A 10,119-nucleotide genomic window follows, 5' to 3' on the forward strand; every position below is an offset into this window, starting at 1 on the left:
TGTGGGTCAATTGGCTTGGTACAAATGCAAAATTGTCCCTAGTGTGTGTGTGTGTGTGTGTGTGTGTGTGTGTGTGTGTGTGTGTGTGTGTGTGTGTGTGTGTGTGTGTGTGCAGGGTAGTGTTAGTGTGCATGGGTCGCTGGTCGGCACGGACCCGATGGGCCGAAGGGCCTGTTTCTGCACTGTGTCTCTAAACTAAACTCAGCAGATCAGGCAGCATCTCTGGAGAAATGAATCTATGACGCTTCCAGTGGGGGCAATAGTCCTGAGCTGAAACGTCAACAATATACCGTCTCCAGAGATACTGCCTGAGTTACTCCAACACTTTGTGTCTATCTTTAGTATAAACCAGTGTCTATTGTCTATTGTCTATAGAATGTGCTCTGGTGATATCGGGAATAGTTTGACTGGGGTTTGGCTTCAGGGGAGGCTGCAGTGTTTGGCCATGCTGATTCCCTGGTGTTTGCAGGTGGAGTCCACACGTTCCCAGGTCGCCATGTCGAGGGACCAGAAGGATGCCAGGCCCAACAGAACAGACACCCACTCCTCACGGCTGACGTGTAAGTCGAACGCACCAGGGTTGCCAACTCCCCCCCCCCACTCCCAAACAAAGACACTAGAGGAACAAGATGGACCACTCTTGCTATTGAGGGCGTGCAGCGTAGGTTCACTAGGTTGATTCCCGGAATGGCGGGACTGTCGTATGTTGAAAGGCTGGAGCGATTGGGCTTGTATACACTGGAATTTAGAAGGATGAGGGGGGATCTTATTGAAACATATAAGATAATTAGTGGATTGGACACATTAGAGGCAGGAAACATGTTCCCAATGTTGGGGGAGTCCAGAACAAGGGGCCACAGTTTAAGAATAAGGGGTAGGCCATTTAGAACGGAGATGAGGAAGAACTTTTTCAGTCAGAGAGTGGTGAAGGTGTGGAATTCTCTGCCTCAGAAGGCAGTGGAGGCCAGTTCGTTGGAGGCTTTCAAGAGAGAGCTGGATAGAGCTCTTAAGGATAGCGGAGTGAGGGGGTATGGGGAGAAGGCAGGAACGGGGTACTGATTGAGAGTGATCAGCCATGATCGCATTGAATGGCGGTGCTGGCTCGAGGGGCTGAATGGCCTACTCCTGCACCTATTGTTTATTGTCTATTGTCTATTGAGTAGGAAGATAACTGCAGATGCTGGTACAAAAATCGAAGGTGTCACAAAATGCTGGAGTAACTCAGCGGGTCAGGCAGCATCTAGGAGAGAGATTTTTAGATTTAGTTTTACAGCGCAGAAACAGGCCCTTCGGCCCACCGGGTCCGCGCCGCCCAGCGATCCCCGCACACTAACATTATCCTGCACCCACTAGGGACAATTTTTACATTTGCCCAGCCAATTAACCTACATACCTGCACGTCTTTGGAGTGTGGGAGGAAACCGAAGATCTCGGAGAAAACCCACGCAGGGAGCACAACGTACAAACTCCGCACAGACGGCGCCCGTAGTCAGGATCGAACCTGAGTCTCCGGCGCTGCATTCGCTGTAAGGCAGCAACTCTACCGCTGCGCCATGGGGAATGGGTGACATTTCGGGTCGAGACCCTTCTTCGAACACTCCATTGAACTCGCCTATACTGAAGTGTAGTACGCAAAGGAGCCATTTTAGTAAGCAAAACCCGCCGTTCGCTATGCCTCTCGCAGTGTAATCAGTGTTTTGGGGGAACCGTTTGTGTGATGATACCATTAAAGTGGATCAGTCTGAAGAAGGGTCTCGACACCGAAACGTCACCCATTCCTTCTCTCCTGAGATGCTGCCTGACCCGCTGAGTTACTCCAGCATTTTGTGAATAAATGCCTTCGATTTGTACCAGCGTCTGCAGTTATTTTCTTACCCTACCATTAAAACGCAGAATATATCTCATCTATCAATTCAGAGATTCTTGTTATTTTTCTTTTTAAATGTTTCTGCAAGTTTCTGCCTACTAAAATGGCCGCCGCGACGTACTACGGTGTTTAGGGCCGAGTGGTCTATCTTGCTCCTCTAGTATCTTTGCTCCCAAATACGGGACAAAGGGTGATAGAGCTCTTAAGGATAGCAGAGTCAGGGGGTATGGGGAGAAGGCAAGAATGGGGTACTGATTGAGAATGATCAGCCATGATCACATTGAATGGCGGTGCTGGCTCGAAGGGCCGAATGGCCTCCTCCTGCACCTATTGTCTATTGCCTTCTCCCCATACCCCCTGACTCCGCTATCCTTAAGAGCTCTATCTAGCTCTCTCTTGAATGCATTCAGAGAATTGGCCTCCACTGCCTTCTGAGGCAGAGAATTCCACAGATTTACAACTCTCTGACTGAAAAAGTTAAGCCATTCGGCCCATCGAGCCTGCTCCACCCTTCGTTCCCTCTCAACTTGTGGCGCAGCGGTAGAGTTGCTGCTTTACAGCGAATGCAGTGCCGGAGACCCGCGTTCGATCCTGACTACGGGCGACGTCTGTACGGAGTTTGTACGTTCTCCCCGTGACCTGCGTGGGTTTTCCCCGAGATCTTCGGTTTCCTCCCACACTCCAAAGACGTGCAGGTTTGTAGGTTAATTGGCTTGGTAAATGTAAACATTGTCCCTAGTGTGTGTAGGATAGTGTTAGTGTGCGGGGATCGCTGGTCGGCGCGGACCCGGTGGGCCGAAAGGGGCTGTTTCCCCGCTGTATCTCTAAATCTAAACTAAACTAAACTAATACTCTATTCTCCTGCCGTTCCCCTGTAACTTTGGAAACTCTCACTAATAAAGGGCCCAAAGACTTTGACCTCCAACATGGAAACGGCCCATTTAATCCATCGATCACCCGTTCACACAAGTTCCATGTTATCCCACTTTCCCATCCACGCCCTGCACACTCAGGGCGATTTACAGAGGGGCCGATTAACCCACAAACACCGCGCGCCTTTGGGAGGTGGGGGGAAACCGGAGCACCCGGACGAAACCCACACGGTCGCAGGAAGAACATGCAAACTCCACCCAAACAGACAGCACCGGAGGTCATGATCGAACCAGGGACTCTAGCGGTGCGAGGCGGCAGCTACACCTGAATGATCCGCCATGATCACATTGAATGGTGGTGCTGGCTCGAAGGGCCGAATGGCCTCCTCCTGCACCTATTGTCTATTGAATGTGAGGAAGGTTGCTACCTCCACTGCCAAGGGAGGGCAGTGATTTGGGTTTAAGTTTGCCGAGATACAGTGAAGGGCATTGTTTAGAAACATAGAAAATAGGTGCAGGAGGAGGCCATTCGGCACTTCCAGCCAGCACCGCCATTCAATATGATCGTGGCTGAGCATCCAGAATCAGTACCCCGTTCCTGCTTTCTCCCCATATCCCTTGGTTCTGTTAGCCCTAAGAGCTAAATCTAACTCTCTGTTGAATACGCCATTTTGCATGCTGTTCAATCAAATCAGTTGATACCATACAGAAACAAAATCTAGTCAAACTCAAGTACAGCAAAGGTAGAGCAAAGGGGAAGATACAGAGTGCAGAATATAGTTCTCAGCATCGTAGTGCATCAGTTCCACAGACAAAGTCCAATGTCCACAATGGGGTACATAGAAACTAGGTACAGGAGTAGGCCATTCGGCCCTTCGAGCCTGTACGCACCGCCATTCAATATAATCATGGCTGATCATCCAACTCAGTATCCCGTACCTGCCTTCTCTCCATACCCCCTGATCCCTTTAGCCACAAGGGCCACATCTAACTCCCTCTTAAATATAGCCCATGAACTGGCCTCAACTACCTTCTGTGGCAGAGAATTCCACAGATTCACCACTCTCTGTGTGAAAAGAAACTTTCTCATCTCGGTCCTAAAAGACTTCCCCCTTATCCTTAAACTGTGTGGCGCCTTGTTCTGGACTTCCCCAACATCGGGAACAATCTTCCCGCATCTAGCCTGTCCAACCCCTTAAGAATTTTGTAAGTTTCTATAAGATCCCCCCTCAGTCTTCTAAATTCCAGCGAGTACAAGCCGAGTCTATCCAGTCTTTCTTCATATGAAAGTCCTGCCATCCCAGGGTTCAATCTGGTGAACCTTCTCTGTACTCCCTCTGTGGCAAGAATGTCTTTCCTCAGATTAGGAGACCAAAACTGTACGCAATACTCCAGGTGCGGTCTCACCAATGCCCTGTACAACTGCAGCAGAACCTCCCTGCTCCTCTACTCAAATCCCCTCGCTATGAATGCCAACATACCATTCGCTTTCGTCACTGAGGTGAAGGTGAATCGGACAGTATCCTAGCTTGTGGAAGGGCCGTTCAGAAGCCTGATAACAGAGATTAAGAAGCTGTTCTTGAGTCTGGTGGTGCACGCTTTTAAGTTTCTGTACCTTCTGCCGGACAGGAGCAGGGAGGAGAAGGGATGACTGGGGGTGGGGCAGGTCCTTGATGATGTTGGCTGCTTCACAGACCCACATCAGACTCGGGAATTGTGTGGCTCAGCCCGCCCCCCGTGACAGAGCTCGTTTCTTAAGTGGCTTCGTTAGAAAGCAAGCCCTGTGCCAAATGTCCGGACAGGTGGGCTCGGGACGGACACAGCTTGCTTCACCGCGGTCCGATACACGTCAAGAGCTCTCTGCTTCGCTCTCCCACTGCCTTGGTTCTGTTCAACCACCTGGCACCAAAGTGTTGCACAAACAAAGTGGTGATGCCCTTGCAACGTGACAGAGGGTGACATGTGGAATCGCAGAAGATAGACACAGGGTGCTGGAGTAACTCAGCGGGTCAGGCAGCATCAGTGGAGAACATGGATAGGTGACGTTTCACAGAGTGCTGGAGTAACTCAGCGGGTCAGGCAGCATCTGTGGGGAACATGGATAGGTGACGTTTCACAGAGTGCTGGAGTAACTCAGCGGGTCAGGCAGCATCTGTGGATAAACATGGATCAGTGACGTTTCGGCTCTGGAACATTCCTCAGGATCCCGGCACGTCACCATCTACCTGTTTAGTTCAGTTTAGTTTAGAGATACAGCGCGGAAACAGGCCCTTCGGCCCACCGTGTCCGCGCCGACCAGCGATCCCCGCACGCCAACACTGTCCTACACACACTAGGGACAATTTACAGTTGTACCAAGCCAATTAGCCGACAAACCTGCACGTCTTTGGAGTGTGGGAGGAAAATCAACGCAGGTCACGGGGAGAACGTGCAAACTCCGTACAGCAGGCCAGTAGTCGGGATGGAACCCGGGATTGTGCGGGGGGGGGGGGGGGAGGGGGGGGGGGGAGAGAGCAAGCTAAGTATTCACCGCACAACCTCTTCTCCTTTGCAGACACGGGCTTCAACGTGGCTTTCTTCAACCAGGTGGGCAGGATGCCAGGACATCTCGCTGCCAGGCAGATGCCAACATCGCTGCACTGCCCGCACACCAGAGGGTGCAGTCACCTTGCAGCCGGGTAAGAGGACATGTGTGGAAAGGAACTGCAGACGCTGGTTTACACTGAAGATAGACACAGGACGCTGGGGTAACTCAGCGGGTCAGGCAGCATCTCTGGAGAGAAGGCACAGGTGACGTTTCGGGTCGAGACCCTTTTTCAGACTGATGTCAATAGACAATAGGTGCAGGAGGAGGCCATTCGGCCCTTCGAGCCAGCACCGCCATTCAATGTGATCATGGCTGATCATTCTCAATCAGTACCCCGTTCCGGTGGATAGACGCAAAATGCTGGAGTAACTCAGCAGGTCAGGCAGCATCTCTGGAGAGAAGGAATGGGTGAACCATTTCTCCCCATACCCCCTGACTCTGCTATCCTTAAGAGCTCAATCTAGCTCTCTCTTGAATGCATTCAGAGAATTGGCCTCCACTGCCTTCTGAGGCAGAGAATTCCACAGATTCACTGAAAAAGCTTTTCCTCATCTCAGTTCTAAATGGCCTACCCCTTATTCTTAAACTGTGGCCCCTTGTCCTGGACTCCCCCAACATTGGGAACATGTTTCCTGCCTCTAACGTGTCCAACCCCTTAATAATCTTATACGTTTCGTCAGGGGGGGGGAGGGAGATAGATGAGATAAGGAAGGGTGAAGGTGTGAAAACAGGGCAAAAGGAATGGAGATCAAGGAAAATGTAGAATAGACATCAGTCTGAAGAAGGGTCTCGACCCGAAACGTCACCCATTCTTTCTCTCCAGAGATGCTGCCTGACCCGCTGAGTTACTCCAGCATTTCGCGTCTATCCACCGGTTAATTCTACCCTGCACACACATCATCAACACCAACTGATGCCGAAGAATACTATCTGAATGGTGTCAAGTTAGGAAAAGGGGACCTACAACGAGATCTGGGTGTCCTAGTGCATCAGTCACTGAAAGGAAGCATGCAGGTACAGCAGGCAGTGAAGAAAGCCATTGGAATGTTGGCCTTCATAACAAGAGGAGTTGAGTATAGGAGCAAAGAGGTCCTTCTGCAGTTGTACAGGGTTCTAGTGAGACCGCACCTGGAGTACTGTGTGCAGTTTTGGTCTCCAAATTTGAGGAAGGATATTCTTGCTATTGAGGGCGTGCAGCGTAGGTTTACTAGGTTCATTCCCAGAATGGCGGGACTGTCATATGTTGAAAGACTGGAGCGACTGGGCTTGTAAACACTGTAATTTAGAAGGATGAGAGGGGATCTTATCGAAACATATAAGATTATTAAGGGGTTGGACACGTTAGAGGCAGGAAACATGTTCCCAATGTTGGGGGAGTCCAGAACTAGGGGCCACATATCATATCATATCATATCATATATATACAGCGTGGAAACAGGCCTTTTCGGCCCACCAAGTCCGCTCCGCCCAGCGATCCCCGCACATTAACACTATCCTACACACACTAGGGACAATTTTTACATTTGCCCAGCCAATTAACCTACATACCTGTACGTCTTTGGAGTGTGGGAGGAAACCGAAGATCTCGGAGAAAACCCACGCAGGTCACGGGGAGAACGTACAAACTCCGTACAGTGCAGCACCCGTAGTCAGGATCGAACCTGAGTCTCCGGCGCTGCATTCGCTGTAAAGCAGCAACTCTACCGCTGCGCCACCGTGCTGCCACAGTTTAAGAATAAGGGGTAGGCAATTCAGAACGAAGACGAGGAAAAACTTTTTCAGTCAGAGAGTTGTGAATCTGTGGAATTCTCTGCCACAGAAGGCAGTGGAGGCCAATTCTCTGAATACATTCAAGAGAGAGCTAGATAGAGCTCTTAAGGATAGCGGAGTCAGGGGGTATGGGGAGAAGGCAGGAACGGGGTACTGATTGAGAATGATCAGCCATGATCACATTGAATGGTGGTGCGTACAGGCTCGAAGGGCCGAATGGCCTCGTCCTGCACCTATTGTCTATTGTCTATAGAAGGGTCAGACCCAAATCGGCATCAATCCAGGCAACACTGTGGCCCAGTGGTACAGACACCGCCTCACAGCGCCTTAGACCCAGGTTCCATCCTGACTACGGGCGCCGTCTGTACGGTGTTTGTACGTTCTCCCCGTGACCTGTGTGGGTTTTCTCCGGGCGCTCCGGTTTCCTCCCACACTCCAAAGATGTGCAGGTTTGTAGGTTAATTGGCTTCAGTGGAAATTTGTTAGTGTACGGGGATCGCTGGTCGGCGCGGACTCGGTGGGCCGAAGGGCCATGTGGTCCCTGCTGAATCTCCAAATTCTAAAGTCATTCCCTCCACAGATGCTGCCTGACTCGCTGAGTTCCTCCAGCGCGTTGTGTTTTGCTCAAGATTCCAGCACCTGCAGTTCCTTGCGTCTCAATGGTTGACACCAGTGCCTCGCTGTTGAAACCTGACCTCATACCATCCCTCTCTTCCCATCATCCTGTAGCCCCCCCACCCTGCCACTCCAGCATCTTGCTCTGTGGCAGATTCCCAACATAAACCTCCCTGCACCCTTCCAGGTACGTGCGCGTGGTCGAATGGGTTGTGGAAGTTGGCCGCTTGGCGTCAATTATTCGAATAACATGCGGTAGAGTTGCTGCCTTACAGCGAATGCAGCGCCGGAGACCCGGGTTCGATCCCGACTACGGGCGCCGTCTGTACGGAGTTTGTACGTTCTCCCCGTGACCTGCGTGGGTTTTCTCCGAGATCTTCGGTTTCCTCCCACACTCCAAAGGCGTGCAGGTTTGTAGGTAAATTGGCTGGGTAAGTGTTAAAAACAATTGCCCCTAGTGTGTGTAGGATAGTGTTAGTGTGCGGGGATCGCTGGGCGGCACGGACTCGGTGGGCCGAAGGGCCTGTTTCAGCACTGTGTCTCTAAAACTAAAACTAAGAACGAAAAAAAAACATTTGAGTTGGCCTGCCAGGGAAAGTTAGTGAATTGAACCAAATTTAAAGATCGGGCATGCAAAGAGGCCCTTCAGCCCTACCAGTCCATGCTGACCACCCGTTCACACCATTCTAAGTCATCCCCACCCGTTAAGGGGTTGGACAGGCTAGATGCAGGAAGATTGTTCCCGATGTTGGGGAAGTCCAGAACAAGGGGCCACACAGTTTAAGGATAAGGGGGAAGTCTTTTAGGACCGAGATGAGAACTTTTTTTTTCGCACAGAGAGTGGTGAATCTGTGGAATTCTCTGCCACAGAAGGTAGTTGAGGCCAGTTCATTGGCTATATTTAAGAGGGAGTTAGATGTGGCCCTTGTGGCTAAAGGGATCAGGGGGTATGGAGAGAAGGCAGGTACGGGATACTGAGTTGGATGATCAGCCATGATCATATTGAATGGCGGTGCGTACAGGCTCGAAGGGCCGAATGGCCTACTCCTGCACCTATTTTCTATGTTTCTAATTTACAGAGGGGCCAATTAACCTACAAACCCAGATGTCTCTGGGATGTGGGAGGAAACCGGAGCACCCGGAGAAAACCCACGCAGGTCACGGGGAGAACGTGCAAACTCCACACAGAGATCAGGAAGGGATCCCGGTCTCTGGCGCTGTGAGGCAGCAGTTCTACCCGCTGCGTCACCGAGCCATCCTTTCTAATTCTAAATTTAATTCAAAAATATAATTCTGATTCTCGTATTGTGGGAGAGGGAGAAATGGGTCAGCCATGGCTAAATGGCCGAACAGACTCGATGGGCCGAATGGCCTAATTCTGCTCCTATGTCTGAGCCTGTGATCTTATGATTCCGGCACTAATGTAAACGACAGCAGCCCCTTGTTGTGTAAAAGCCTCGGGCTTTTGTGTTCCAGTTAATCCCATGCTCTCTCCCTGTCTCTGTCATCCCCTCCAGCCCGATCACACCCTCTGTCTGAAGAAGGGTCCCGACCCGAAACGTCACCCATTCCTTCTCTCCAGAGACGCTGCCTGACCCGCTGAGTTACTCCAGCACTTTGTGTCTGTCTTCGGTTTAAACCAGCGCCTGCAGTTCCTTCCTACACAATCCGCCTTGGTCTCTGTGTTCCTCCGGTTCCACCCTGATCGACACCACAATTAATCACCCTGACACTGGCGGCCTTGGCTTCAGCCACTGATTTACTGAGCTCCAATATCCCCTCTGTCAATGGTGCTGTCTATGGCCTTGCTCTCCCCCCCCCACCTCACTCCCTCTCTCTCTCTCTCTCTCTCCCTTCTGCTCTTCCTCTTTATCTTTCTCTCTCCCTCCCTCCCTCGCTCCCTCCCTCGCTCCCTCCCTCTCTCCCTCCCTCTCTCTCTCTCTCCCTTCTGCTCTTCCTCTTTATCTTTCTCCCTCTCTCCCTCCCTTCCTCTCTCCCTTTCCTCTCTCTCTCTCTCTCCCTCCCTCTCTCCCTTTCCTCTCTCCCTCTCTCCCCCACCACCTTTTTTTAACCATCCAGCTTTCCACTCTGTGTCCACCCCCCCCCCCCCCCTCCCTCCTCCTTGGCCCGTTGAGGGGCCTGGCGTGTAACTGTGCCTGGTTTACGCTCTGGTAAGTCAGGTCAGTGGGGACATGTTCGCTGCCCTGCAGCCTCTGTGCAGAGGGAGGGGGAGAGAGGGAGGGAGGGAGAGACGGAGAGAGAGAGGGGAGGGAGAAAGGGAGATAGGGAGGAGAGGAAGGGAGAGAGGGAGGGAGAGAGACTGCCTACAGTCTCTGGCCCATGGAGTCGGGGGTGAAGTGGCCACGATGATACATTTGGGCCAAGTCTCCACACTGTATTTGTAATTG

The sequence above is a fragment of the Rhinoraja longicauda genome, chromosome 41, assembly GCF_053455715.1.
Source record: "Rhinoraja longicauda isolate Sanriku21f chromosome 41, sRhiLon1.1, whole genome shotgun sequence".
Classification (NCBI taxonomy): Eukaryota; Metazoa; Chordata; class Chondrichthyes; order Rajiformes; family Arhynchobatidae; genus Rhinoraja; species Rhinoraja longicauda.